The 14,181-nt window shown below is 40.5% G+C and overlaps 1 protein-coding gene across 2 annotated transcripts in view; it reads right to left on the minus strand.

The window, feature by feature from the left end:
- The window catches only part of LOC102307377 (histone deacetylase 7), a 40,172-nt gene that overhangs the window by 24,859 nt on the left and 1,132 nt on the right, over positions 1–14,181 (minus strand). The window contains exon 1 of one of the 2 annotated variants that reach the window (XM_005918557.3): positions 5,687–8,513. The exons of the other annotated variant lie outside the window; for it this stretch is intronic. The gene's annotated coding sequence lies outside the window, so the exon portion shown is untranslated. Of the gene's footprint in view, positions 1–5,686; positions 8,514–14,181 lie in introns of those variants that run through there. 2 annotated transcript variants of the gene reach the window in all.

The following is a 14,181-nucleotide window of genomic DNA, read 5'->3' on the forward strand; positions in this document are numbered from 1 at the left end:
GAGTTAAGCCTGGATGTCACACATCATGTTAAGTGCTAGTTACTGTTACTATATACATAAACACTAGCAGCAGGCGTGAGGTTTATGCTTCGTTAGAAGAGCAACAAAGCAGAAAGAGCAGAAGTTCAGAGGAAAAATACATCGAAAGGAATAAAATAAACAAAAAAAAAAAAAAATGAATACACTGAAGCCTCAAATATGCCAGCCTGTGCACTCATAATGGAAAGAAAATGACATCTTCTCCACCAAGCGGGACACCTTTAGCAGCCCCCACTCCTGCCACCTATCCCTCCACCCTCCACTGCCTCCCTTCCTCTTCCTTACGTTCATAGGAATCCACAGCTGCTGCACACATTCTGTCCCCCACTTCCGAGCAGCTGGAGTATCAATCTCCTTATGTGTTCATTGTGTGTGTGTGTGTGTGTGTGTGTGTGTGTGTGTGTGTGTGTGTGTGTGTGTGTGTGTGTGTTTGTCCATCCTATGCACCCTAAGATATTAATAGCTTGCAGTTGTTTCTTTTGAGTGTACACAGCAGGTCTTTGTGTTTGCATAAGAAGAGTCTGCTTGTGTGACAGTTGAGGGTGCATACACGGCTAATAGTGCTTGTGTTGGTGTATTAAGTGTATTAATAGTGGCCATTTGTTTCTGCTGAAGGAACACTGTGGCTCTCTGAGCAAGTTTCAGCATATGTAACCGTGCCAGTTTATTTTTAGTGTCACCTGTCATTTAACACTTGTGTTATTGTGTGTAATCAAGCAAGTGCATGTGATTGAGGACAGTGCCGGTTTCTCCACATATTAATAGCATCGCACCACTTGCTTTAATGAGTGTGTGTCATGTGTGTGTGAGAGAGGCTGTGTGTGCTTATGTGTGTATTAATAGCATTCTCATCTGCCCACAAATGTTTCTGTGTATCTGTGGCGTTCGTGCGTCTGGATCTCAGTTAGGCCGAAAGATGATTTGTCACATGAGCATATGTCTTGGGCAATATCAAGAATTTTCCCCTTAGAGATAGGCGAAATTGTGATCACAGTATTAGCTGTGGACGTTGTCGCATGGAACATCGACTCAATGCTAAAGGCAGAACCCACAAAGCTCTGTGGTTAGTTTTATCTTTGATTTTATTGTGAATGTTCGGACTAGATTTTATTAGTCCTTTATTTATCCAGGTAAAAAAATCTCATTGAAATTAAAAATCTCATTTCCAAGAGAGACCTGGCATCATGGCAACAAAAGTCAAAATACACAGGTGATGATTTCTAAGCACAATGTTGATGCTTCTTTCTGGCTACTGCTATTTTTCATCAGCTATCAATTATACCCACCACATGCAGTTTTCCCACTTGAACTCTGTGATAACTGATAAAACTTTAAGTTCATGTAGGGGGAGAAAAGTTTGGACGGCACAAATTTATAAAGTCCAGAATACGCATCCCTGCTGTCAGTAGCTTCAACCTAATTTGAATTATATCAGTCCTATTGATAGATTTAATGTGATTTCTGAGTAAATGTCCAAACATTATCAGCAGATTGAAAATATTGGTTCATTGTATGAACAGTTGGCAGCTTTTGCAAGACAATCGCCAAAATATAAAATAAATAGATGTCTTATAGGACAGAAATAAGTTCAGGTATCTCTTATTGTGATTTAAGTTCAATAATTGGTATTTATTAGTGAATGAAGTTTGCTTGCAGTAAATAAATTTGCTGTTGTGTGTATTTCTAGATTAGTTGATCAGTTGTTTGGTTTTTGTTAGCTGTCATGTCAACATTGAGATTTCCAAGAAGCTACAGCAGTGAATTTAAATTAAATCCCAAAGATGAGGGTATTCAGTCCTACTATGATAGAAAATGATGAAAAATGTAGGAAACTGGAACCATACAACTATACATTTAATAACTCAATCCAAGGAAAACATGTTGAAATGTCTGCAATGAATTTTCTGTATGTCTTTGGCATATGTTTCATAATGAGATGTGTGTAATTATTTAAACATGCCCACAAAACTGAGTTGGTGGAAACATCTGGAATCAGTAGTACAGCAGAAGGAGTGACGATTAGCCATTTGGCATCATGGGTGGGATTAATGCCATTGTTGTGTGGTTGTCAAGCGTTGTCATGCTGTGCGGCTCGACACAGATATTTAAAACAGCCCGTGCTCACTTTTTAAGCACCCCTAAGGCATAGCTACTGATTGAGAAACTGAACAGGCTTAACTCCTCTTACTGTGATTTGGTTTGCTCTTTAAACCCTGGCAAAACCAGTGTGAACAGCTCTTTAGAACACCACAACACAAGTCATGCATACCTGCATTTAACTTCAACAGGACACAAAGCAGATGCAAATATGTGAGCGCGTCTTTCTGTCATGGCCATCAGTGCTGCTTTGGCGACTGTTCCTTCAACACTCCACCATAACATAAGACTTTTCTTAGTGATGATGTGTTGCTGAACTGGGGTGGAAAAGGTGAGGGGTCAGCAGTTCGCTGCAAATGGGAGGATATGACTCCCATAGTGTGATTCTCCAACTCGATGTCTCACAGACAAAAAGACAGACAATTGTTGAAATGGTTTCATTATTTCTCTTTCAAGACTTCCAAGAGGTCATTGTTTTTTGGAAGAGGGGGAAAAAAGAGATAACTTTTGGCTGGGATGAGTCCGAAATTTGCCTGAGGACACACACAGGACACACACAAATGCGCACATGCACGATGTACCTCTCACTCTTAGGACTAACAATGAGGCTTTAAAGCTCTGAAAGGTGTTGGCACACACATGTTTACACACATGTTTACATAACTCTGCCCTTAATCATGCAAATGAAGGCATGAACCACTGTTTGACCTGATGGGAGCACCGACTGACTTGCTTTACGTACTTCAAAAGAAAGTACTTCAGTGACTGATCATCTGAGCATGGTCTGATTCAGATCAATAGTCTGCACAACCCATCTCCACCCACAGACATTCATCCTACTCTGTAATCCAGATATTACCAGATGTTATGTGACGGATCGTGGCCTTTACACGCCCACACATGCAGAAATATAGGCAAACATCTTTTTTTTCCTGTAAAAGCCAGCACCTGGCACAAGGCTGATTTGACTGAGAAAACAGGTTCTCATATTGACTTCCTACTCTAATTCGCTCGTGTGTCTGTGGTATACTATGTATCGCTGACTGTTATTGCACACTAATAAGAAGACTATGTACACTGAAGGGCGTCTTTGTTTCAAATACACCCTGCAGTTAGTAAGAATAAGCTTACTGTCTTCTGGTACAATCTAGCTTTTTGCTGCTGCTCACGGTCTTTGATTGAACTTTGATTTCCCTATTACGCTTCATTTTATGCCCGTTCTCTCTCACAAACAAAAACACGAGTTCACATGATAAACAACAGGGTGATGGTCCTGTTACTGTTTTTTTTTTGAGGAGCAGAGTGTATCAGTAGTCAGCTGAGCTGATTTTAAATCAGGAACAGGAAATGTGATCTGGGGCTCTGGCCAGCCCAGAACACTGTCCCTATTGTCAGAGCTCACACAGGGAAAACACTCGGGACTTTTAAAGGTTATCTGTCCTGGGAAAAGGTTAATATTCTCCTCCATAACTACCCTACAAAGGACAAAGAGACACCCAAAATGGATACCGGATGATGACCCTATCACTAAATATGTCTTTGTTGTGCCTCTTACTATAAATGTATGAGTTTATTTCCAATCAAGAGGGGTCAGAAAAAGGTTCTCTATCAGTGTTTGCTCAACTGTTTTTAAACCACTGACGAAATATACTGGAAAGATGTGATTAATGCTGGTGGTGGAAGATCCCTAACTGGTCAGCTTAGTCATCAATGCAGCATGCAAAGTGAAAATAAAACATTTACATGGTCAGTTTATGATCTCTGCTCGATAAAATCAATACTACAGCTCCCATTTAGACCATAAATTATTTGCTGGTTGACAATGAAAATAAACTGGCGACTACCATGATAATCTATCCAGTGCGTATAATTCACGAAAAGAAAAGAAACAACTGGAAAACAACAGTTCCTTTGTTCTGTGTGATAGATCTCTATCGTATCATCTCAAAACGAATGAACCAATTAGGAATTCAAGAGAAAATGTATCCACATCTACTTTGATAATCAAACACATGATCTTGGGCTCTTCAAATCAGGCTTTCATTAAGACCAATGGTTCCTATTATACTGTATGTCCCACTGGGTTTGTGGGAATCAAGTCTATGATGACTAGTGTCCCCTATAAGATGAGCCAAACCAACTGGTTAATCGCTAGGTTAAATAAATAAATACAGTGATTTAGTATTTTTAAACCACCATTTATTTCTATGACCCCCAATGCAAAGTGAAACTGGGCTTCATGCTGCAAAACCAAACAAAACAACACTGACTGATTTCAGCCCCCACCACAGATAGGCTACTTAGACCAAAGTGTCACTGTCAGTTCATGTTTGCTGTGTGAGAAAAAGCTAAAGTTAAGTTGACTGCGAAAGGCCTCGGTTTACCATAGGCAGACAGTAACACAATTTCTACATCAGCATTGTAGGCGTGAATCATCTTTTCTTTTTGTTCTCTCTGCCATGGAAGGCCTAGTCATAGTGACTAACCCATGTGCTGCCACAGCCTGTGGGCTAAAGGGAATAGTTTAGGTAAGGTGATAAGCTAACAGCAAGGCCTGGTAAATACAATATGATCAAAGTCTTTATTCAGGGATACACTTTTGTAAACACAAAGGGACATAGATGCGAGCAGAGAAATCTAAAAGGCAACAGAAAGGGGCCGCGGGGTGTAGGTGGTGTCGATTCCTCTGGCACGGCCCACATTAAACTAATGTAACTGTATCTCTGTAACAGCACTAAAGGCTATGACCTCATCCCGTGGTGAGAGAGGGAGCAAACCTGGACACATGAGACCATTACACCAGCATGGCTGCTGTGGGTGTGTATATGTGGGTGTGCTTTTATTTTCCCTGGATTGAAGGGGCTTGGGTGGGATTGAACTGTTTTCTTATTCCACGACTTCTCTCATATTAAAGCACATCAGCCCACAGTCCATCATACAACCAAACATTTGTTTCCTAGTAGTGAATGAGCAGTGGAGTTTGTCAGCTATGGGCAGATATAGATCCAACAGGAAATTCTACACTACCACTCACAATGAGGCCTTAACGCCATAATTGCACACTTATTTGCCCCATTTAATGCCCTAAAATAGTCATGTTGTCTGCCAGATTAGATTACCGGGCCACCTTTTGTTACACATTCAGTTCTTTGTTAAATACTTCCATAGCAGGGTCATGATCTCGAGACATGGAAACTCACTTTATTTAAAATAATAATGATAGTAATTTAAGCAGTTTTTAAACAGTTGTACACCAGCGATTTTTGAAGTGTAAACATCACGGTCATGTTAGGATTTACACCTGCAGATTTTGGACTGAAGTCAAAAAAATTTTGTTGTAGTGTTTTTTGTTTTGTTTTTTTTAAACAGAGGAGCTGAAATTGAATTCACATTTTCACAATACAACAGTGTGGACACAGTAAGTAGTTCGGCTACGTGCACAAGAAAGTAATAAAGTGACAGTGGATTTTTTTTTTTAAAGTAATTGGAACATTTACCACGTTTTCTAGCTACTTTTGCAGAACACTTTAAGAAAGTAAACACCGCCTACCTTTTGGAGGTGAAGTTCAAAAGCGACGTGTTTGAAACTTTCAAAGGCAGGTGGGAGTAAAAATCCCGTTACGAGGCAGCTACACCAAGTCGGGCGAACGTAAGCACAGTCCAACAGCCTATCCTCGTCATCTTCGCCGGGGTTTTTCCTCCGTTATTGTGACAGTTATCTGACTGCGCGAGGTAAAAATATCAAAAGCGACAGCTTCAGCCGTGAGCGCGCGCCGCTGTCTAAGCCGTACGTCCGTACGTACAGTATAACATCACCTCCGCGCTCCGAAATGTCTCGGTAATCAACTTATGTAAGAGAAAGCGAGTGTGCACGCACTGCTTTCTATTTATCTGTCTCCTCCTCACCGAGTTCGTCTGTCGGTGTTGAAACTGCTGATAAAACCAGCTTGAAGTCTCACTTTCATCCGCGTGTGTGCTGCTGGTGTGCGGGCTCCATCTGCTGAACTCCGCGGGGTAAGGGAGATGCGGATATGTGTGTGTGTCTGTGTGTGTGTCATCTGCTCTATCTGGCATAAACGTGAAAAAACGTACCAATATATCCACAGACCGTTTCAACATAGATTTATAATCAGTTTGAATCACTTCGTTGTTCCTGTACTTTATGCTATATTGCAAACTGTTGTGCTACAAGTAAGAAACACTCACTGTGTACACGTTGCTAGTACTGAGTTGGACCCTGTTTTACCTTCAGGACTTCCTTAATTCTTCTTGGTACACATTCAGCAAGGTTTTGGAAACTTTCCCTGGTCCGTACTGACGTGACAGCGTCACACAGCAGATTTGTGAGCTGCTCAACCATGACGCAATCTCCACATCCCAAAGGTGCTCTGTTGGATTGAGGTCTGCTGAGTGTGGAGGACAGTGAACTCATTGCCATATCCAAGAAACCAGTTTGAGATGATTTGAAGTTTGTGACACGGGGCAGGAGGCAGCCATCAGAAGATGGCTACACTGCAGTCATAAAGGGACTGACCTGGTCAGCAGCAATACTCTGATAGGCTGTTGCCAGTTGCCAAGATAATATCCTCTACATCGTTATGCCACCAACAGCAGCCGCAACCATTAACACATGGCATGATGGATCCATGCATTCATGCTGTTTGCAACAAATTCTGACCCTACCATCAGATTAACACAACAGAAATGTTCTATTTTTGTTCACTTTTAGTGAGCCCATTTGAAGTGTAAACACAGTTTCCTGTTCTTAGCTTTCAGGCGTGGCACCCTGTGTGGTCTTCTGCTTCTGGTTATTTCAGTTACATTGTGGTACTTTTCCTTTGACTTCTGACGTCATCGAGGCATTTTCAGTCAAAGACTAACTGGATGGTTTTTCTCTATTTTTATTTTTGTTGATTGTTCCCTGTAAACCCTAGAGATGGTGTGGAATAGATCAGCAGTTTCTGAAATACTCAGAAAAGCCTGTCTGGCACCAGCAACCACTTCACATTCAAATGGCTGATTAGACATTTGTGTTAATGAGCATTTAAACATGTGTACCTAATAAACCGGTCAACGAGTGTATCTACTGTACACTGAGTGAAAGCTAGTTAAGCCAAAGTAGACAATCTTGTTCTGAAACTGTGGAAATGGTAGAATTGGTCTCTATTCTATTGTAGGCTAAGCAGACTTCAGTATTTTCTAAATGTCAGAGTGAACTTTGTTTTTCATAGCTCTCCCTCCAACCACCAAAAAATATATAACTTGTATTTAAGATATAAGATGTCATGGCAGGAAAAGCAAAGGAATTACTTACATTTTTGTGTGCGAGACATGAGAGTCTGACAGCGTGAACACTGCAGTGACTGATTTTAATAATGACACCTGTGCTTTTCTTACCGTGACATGTCATCAGTCAAAAAGACTTGTAGCTACAGTCATCAGGCTAAAAATGAAAAAAAAAAAATACACGCATGCATTGTTACTAAGTTCCACTTCCAAAAACAGAAGAATGCAGGTATCGCAGTAGGTAACAGTTGACTGAAATACAATAGGATGAGTCACCACTGGTGACATAACAAAAGCCACGCTACACATCCCCACAGCAACAGCATAATTTAACAATGAGTAAAGTGAAACTACCGTAACGTTGATTAACACGATCCTTAACGACTTTCACAATACATCTATAAAGATGAATTACTCTCGGTGTTTGATGTGCAGTTATGTAGACACAGCAGTTGCTGATTTGCTGCAGGACGACAATGCAGGTGAAATGTTGTTTTTGCCTTATTAATGATCATATTGTGCAAATAGTTAAACAGTTATTTTGAATGTGTCAGTTTTATAGCAAATACATCGTGCACATCTGGAGCAGTTTTATGTTATCGCACATGTAAATCTGACCACACAAATGACCTGGAAGCCATGACAGTCTGTGTTTAGCTAACTGCTAACTGCTAATTTTACTTTTTAATTTGTCATCTGACCACCATGTGAACCTCACTGGACAGTAGATATATCACATTGCATAATATAAAAGTAATAGACTGTGATATCGTTGCTACAGCAACACCATGCGTTTGTGCTCCGCGGTCCTCACAACAATGGGACAAGCCCAGGTATCTCTGACAGCAAGAGCCAAGCCTCCGATGATGATTTAGTACCTCAAAAAGGAGCTACTTGAACAATGCACTGGACTCTGAAAAATATGCAAGAAAATTACTCCTGCTAAACACACACCAAGCTGTGAAGCCATGAAAAAGTCAATACCATATGTCACCCCTCAAATGTTTTTATTTTGTTTCCAAGGAGCCAAAGTTTTATTTAATTTTTTAAAGTGAGTCTTGAGCAATAGTTCTCCAGGCTTTCAAAGATCTTTCAGAATTTTTCTTTGGACATTGGCGGATTTTTCCACTCATTTTCAATCCAGCCCTGATCATTTTCAGGTGAATGTTTGTTTTGATTTTTTTTTTCTTAAGCCGCTTAACACTGAGCCATTCAGGCATAAAAAGGCACCTTTCACAAGAGATGAACCAGTGTTGTTTCTACGCATTGCAAACAACTTATCAAAGAACCGGTTTTAAATTGTGTTTTTAGGCATTTGTTACTAGCAGCCTGTTGGAAAAATATACAATCTGTACCAATTTCTTTAGCTGAATCGATGAAAAATGCCAAAGACAACAGTTTAACAGGCATAAAATAATAATTTTGCACCAACAAAGTGATTCCCAAAGAACTATTAGCTGAAAACTCATCTCAGCATGTTGTGCAGTGTGTCCTTAAAGTGAAGGTAAAACAAAAAGAGTTAAAAATAAAAATCCAGCAAAGACTTGAGATATGCACCTGGCCCTTCACTTGATGCATTTGCTGTTCATTGAAGTCTTACCAGAAGCTTTCAGTAAGCCAATCTTATAGATAAGAAACAGGGAGTAAAGGCTGAGGTATGCTAAATTACAAGAGAACAGGACTGAAAATCAGTGGCAACAAGTCTAACGGAACGAAAGGCAGCAATCATCCAAATAAGAGCTTTGAATGTCCTTGAAGGAGCCTGGAGAACTATTCCTGAAGAGTACTTAAAGAAATTATAAGAAGTCTTGTGAAAGAGATTGGAGAGTGGAGACAGTGTGGAAGACCAAAGGTGGCTTATTGAAAAACCGACTTTCAAGCGCATTACAATTGTACAAACTCTGTGTTTGCCTTTTTGCTGTATTTCCATGTATGATTGCTCATGTTTCAATGAATCACTGCACTTATCTCCAATGTTCCTTTCAGAATATAAAGAAATGAGGGATGACTAAAGACGTTTGCCTAGTACTGTACTAGCAGCTGGTGATGTGTGACCCAAAAAGTACACAAATGAGTCACCGAGCATCGCTAGCTGCACTCGATAGTTGCACTCCATACAGGACGAGCAAATGGTGGATGGAAATTACTGCCGTGTTTAAGCAACTGGTTAAAAGAGCTCGACACGGGACACAACATCCCAGGTAGAAAATATTCTTCAGTTTTGTCATGCGACAGTATTGTGTAGGCTAAGCTTTATAAAGTTAAGTATCTTTAGTGATTAAACTAAAAAGCCATGTTCTTACTCTCCTTAAAATTTCCAGGGAAATTCTCAGTAGATTCCCATTTTGATAGTTTATTTATTTACATTCACCCATAAATGCTGCTGTCCCTGAGCTGTAAGCATCAATAAAACATTGTTCAGCAAGTTTTTTCTCTATATCATAAAAAATACTATCGTTTATACTATGATACTATGAAATATCTGCCGTTATGTCTCTTTCTCTCTCCTCAGCAATATGCGAGTTTATCGCTAAAAATACTCACACGTTCTTTTGCATCCATGCTCATCCAGATTAAGTCAGCATAACTGGAAAACCTAACATAAACTAATCACAGAGACAACAACTGATAACTGTCAGCGAACTAGGTCAGTTCTATTTTTTTTCCATTTCATGTGACTCAGACTGGTCCTATGATGGAGTCAGTAGATTTGAGGTTGTTAAATTATGTACCTAAAGGGAAAATTGTGGCCTGAGAATTTAAAAAAAAACCTCCTATCAACAGCACTTTGTGCTTTTCCTTGTACTCTTGGCAGGTTTTACCAGTCCATCCCAGAGTCACGGGGCTGACTGTGGCCTGAATCATTTGAGATGCGTTCGAGCAAATTGAATTTGATTCGAGTTTGAACAGCACATGCTTCAGACAGAGCTTCTCCTATTTACAGATATAGAGGTCATTTGGAAACGGTTGCTACTAAAATTACATTTGCCAATAAATTAGCTTATTTTGGATTTATTAAATCATTCCATGAGCTGTTATTAAAACATCATTATTCATATTAAGGAGGGCAAAAACAGGCTTCTTTCAGCTGGCAGTGATCACTGTCAGCTGGAATTTGCAGCCTAATACGGTTGGTAATGATTTTATTTTTTAATATTTATGTTAATACATTGTCTACAGATGTCAGTAGAGCTCTCTCTTCTTATTTTCCACCCTCACAGCATCACTTTATTGCCTTTGCAGTCAACGAGCACTCTGGCTGCTGGTAGCACTGAGTATTTAGATTTCACCATGCAAACCTTTTGGATTCTGGACAGTGGGGTCTGACTAGACCCTCCAGTAAAAATATCCTAATGTCAGCGAGGTATTGGGGCTCAATTTTCCCCCAAATTCCCAAAAGGATATTAAAACGGAAAACACTGGTAGGGAGCGATAGAGTGAAATGGCACACGGGATACATGGGAAGGACTTCAAGGTGGAGGTTTGTGGCCGGTGGGGCTCGCTCCTCATTCAGTCACAGGAAGCCGGTAGGAATGAGAGGAATGCAGTCAGGCAATACGGTGATGGAGGGAGCAGCAGTTGCAGGGCAGATTGCCAGAAAGAACGGAAAAAGGAAAAGATAGGAAGAGTGAAAAGTGATTAAAGGGTGAAAAAAAAATGGCAGGTCTCATTTACCAAAAACAGACGCCCAGTGGCAATTTGTTGTTGCTCACCGTGCAAGTGTAATTTCTTTGTCTGATACTGACCACAGGATGCGGATAATGTGCATGATATTGGAGGGGTCAGGCACGGAAATACCTCAGTACATTATTGGGATTGGGATTGGAATGTGTGGAGTTATCAGTCGGACAGATTTCCTGAAAATGGATGGAAGCAGAGGATCCATAAACAACAATAAATGATTGTTTTTTTGTCATCCTACCTTAGAGACACATCTGTGCAGACAGAAACGTGCTTCGACATGAAGGGAAACATGCACGCAGATGGCGCTATGTGCAGTCTGTTTTACTTATCCAGTTTTCTCTTTCATTCTGATATGTTTATTTTTTATGTTTGCTCCTTTTTTTTCTCACTACTGTGCCAGTTATTCCAGTTTTCCCACAAAAAGACTTTAGCAGACGCAGTAAACTGACAGAAAGCGTGCATGAGGGGATGGTAAACAGGATGCGCTCAAGCAGCACAGGATTGAATATTTGCTGTGTGCCACCTCAAATGAGGTGCTCACTTCCAACCTCTGCAGTCTTTAGGCTCATTGTTTTGGTTTTGCACCACTTTCCTGTTTAGATTAACGCTAACTCTCATTAGCCTCTTTTTCATGTGCAGCTGTATGTTATCATAAAAGCTAACATGATCTACTGTTAAGTACAAATGCAGGAGCATCAGATAGATAAAAGTTAGCCAATGAAGACGCTTCAACACTTTACAGGGCGGTGCCAAACATAAGGCCCGGGGGCTAGAATCAGTCTGGCAAAGACTCCAGGCTGGCCCACTGGAAAATAGATAGATAAACAATTAAATGACAGAAAACCTCCTATTTTTTCACTATCTGCTACAGAAATGTGATGTTAATTCTACACATTTATGTCTCACAATTTAAGCCCCAAAATTTGACATACTGTCCAAATTGTACTTATTTTTCTTGTATTAAGAAATCTGATAGACTAAATTTTAGTTCACCTTCTTTACACTGACAGAAGGAGTTTCACTGGTCTGGCCCACTTAAAATCAAAGTGGACTGTTTATGGCCCACAGTGTAAAGTGTGATATATTAGTGTTGTGTTTATAGCTTGCTTTGTTTCCTCAAAGTGGCTAAAAAGATCAATTTAGCATAATTAATGGTGCTTTAAGCTGTTAATGTGGTTTGCAAAACCGAGTTAAATGAAAGCCAGTAAAAATGAAAAAGACAAAAATCGTGCATTCAATGTAAAATTGTGGTTTTCAAACTTGTGTCATAAACCATAGCACGTGTTCAGGTGGGCCTCGCTAAGCTTGAGCTAGCAGCTGTGTGGTAACTTTGAACCAAGGGAGGCTGCTGGAGGCCGCTCGCAGCGGTGGGTGCAGCCTCTAAAGCCTTTCCATTCCCGACAGCAAAGCGTAGGAAAGCCACAGAGGGGAGCGACGGCGCTCATCGCTCGCCTGGTTTCTTGGGAAACTGGAAAGTGTCGCTTTGTGACGCCTTCACACTCCTCTGCGAGCGCGTGTGAAAAACATTTCAAAGTTTGGAGCAGTGTATAAACCTCTGACAATGTGTTCAATGTGGCTTTTAACGCATTTTGCATATCAGGCTGCACAAACCCACGAGGTGGTGATTTTACTGAAGGTTCTGTAAACTTTGCTCTTCTTGAAAGAAAGGTCTTAAGATGTGGAACTGTGCTCGCAGCGGCCACAGTGCATTTCTGAAAATCCTCCTGCTTATAACCCATGCTGTTGCCTACATAAAAATTTAAACAGAGAGGAAAGCAAAACCCTTAAGATATATAATCTTTCCTGCTATGAGAGCTTTTTGGATCTAGTCTTGAAATTTTTGAAGCTCTTAAATGAAACTACTTCCTCCAGTTCAGCTCAACACTGCCACAGATCAGGCTCTTGCATTAAAAGTACACTTCCACAAGATGGTAGTATAAATATTAATGACTGGGTCATTTGTTTTTATTAATCAAAACAAACAACAGCCTGAGAAGACGACCTGAGCTTACAAAAGGACACTCACTAGAGGCTCTCTACACGTCCTTCCTCATTGCTTTATAGTGCTCACTTCACTCCAGTTTGCAGCCTCTCCTGTCATGAAGAACCCTCTTTAGACCAGAGCCGGCCTGATGAAAGCCGCTCTGATTTGCTGCACTTCTGGCCTGCCGTAAAGCCAAGTTACGGTACTCTCAATCAGCAGCTCGGAAAATGTAATGGGCCGGTGCAAATCCACAAAAACAAATGATGTGTTGTGGGTTTGATCAGAAAACAAAAATTATCGGTGGAGATTTCCAAAAATAAACAATGACCTCAGGTGAAACCTTTAGAGAAAGCCACAGCAGACCGCAAGACTAATGTCGCAGATGTCAAAATGAAACATTTTTAGCAGTCCTTCCTTTGGCCTCAGACACAAAGTCTGAAACCGAGAGGGAGAGTGACGTCCCAGAAGGGCACTTTTAGAAGACCGTGGCCTCTTAACTTGTTGCCCCCCGACCTTTACAAACCAAACAAACCAGAACTCTGATGATTTATCACAGCACCAGAAACACAAACTACCAAGTTCATCTACTTGTTTGTCTTCTCAAATTTGATTTCACATTTTGCACTTTGTTCTTCTCCAATCGAATCAAATAGGTTGTCACGTTCCAATACACTTTCAAAATGGCCACAAATATCCATTATTATTAATTAATCATTTTGTCCATGAACTTCCACATGTTGCTATAAATCCTCAATTTACAAGTTTTAAATTTCTCTTTTAAGTCAGCCAAACAAAACTATGTAAAGAGCCGTCATGTCCCCCATTACTTTAAAGACAGCAGAGCAATTAAAGTCTGATTTATAGTCCTAAAAAAAACACGTAGCGGAGTCTCTAAATGTGTAGCAGCGCACGGGAGTAAAAATAGAGCCAAAGTTTAGTGCTTTGAGCGAGAGAGGAGCCAAAGGCCGAAGCCAGCGTTTCATCTTATGCAGGAAGATTTACTGTATGTAGAGTCACAGTGCACGAAAACAAGGAAGAGGTGGTGAAAAGCTAAACCTGCTGTACAGTGCGCCCCCCTATCTTTACCTGCG

The sequence above is a fragment of the Haplochromis burtoni genome, unplaced genomic scaffold (genome assembly GCF_018398535.1).
Source record: "Haplochromis burtoni strain Fernald_Lab_line unplaced genomic scaffold, NCSU_Asbu1 Contig_32, whole genome shotgun sequence".
NCBI lineage: Eukaryota > Metazoa > Chordata > Actinopteri > Cichliformes > Cichlidae > Haplochromis > Haplochromis burtoni.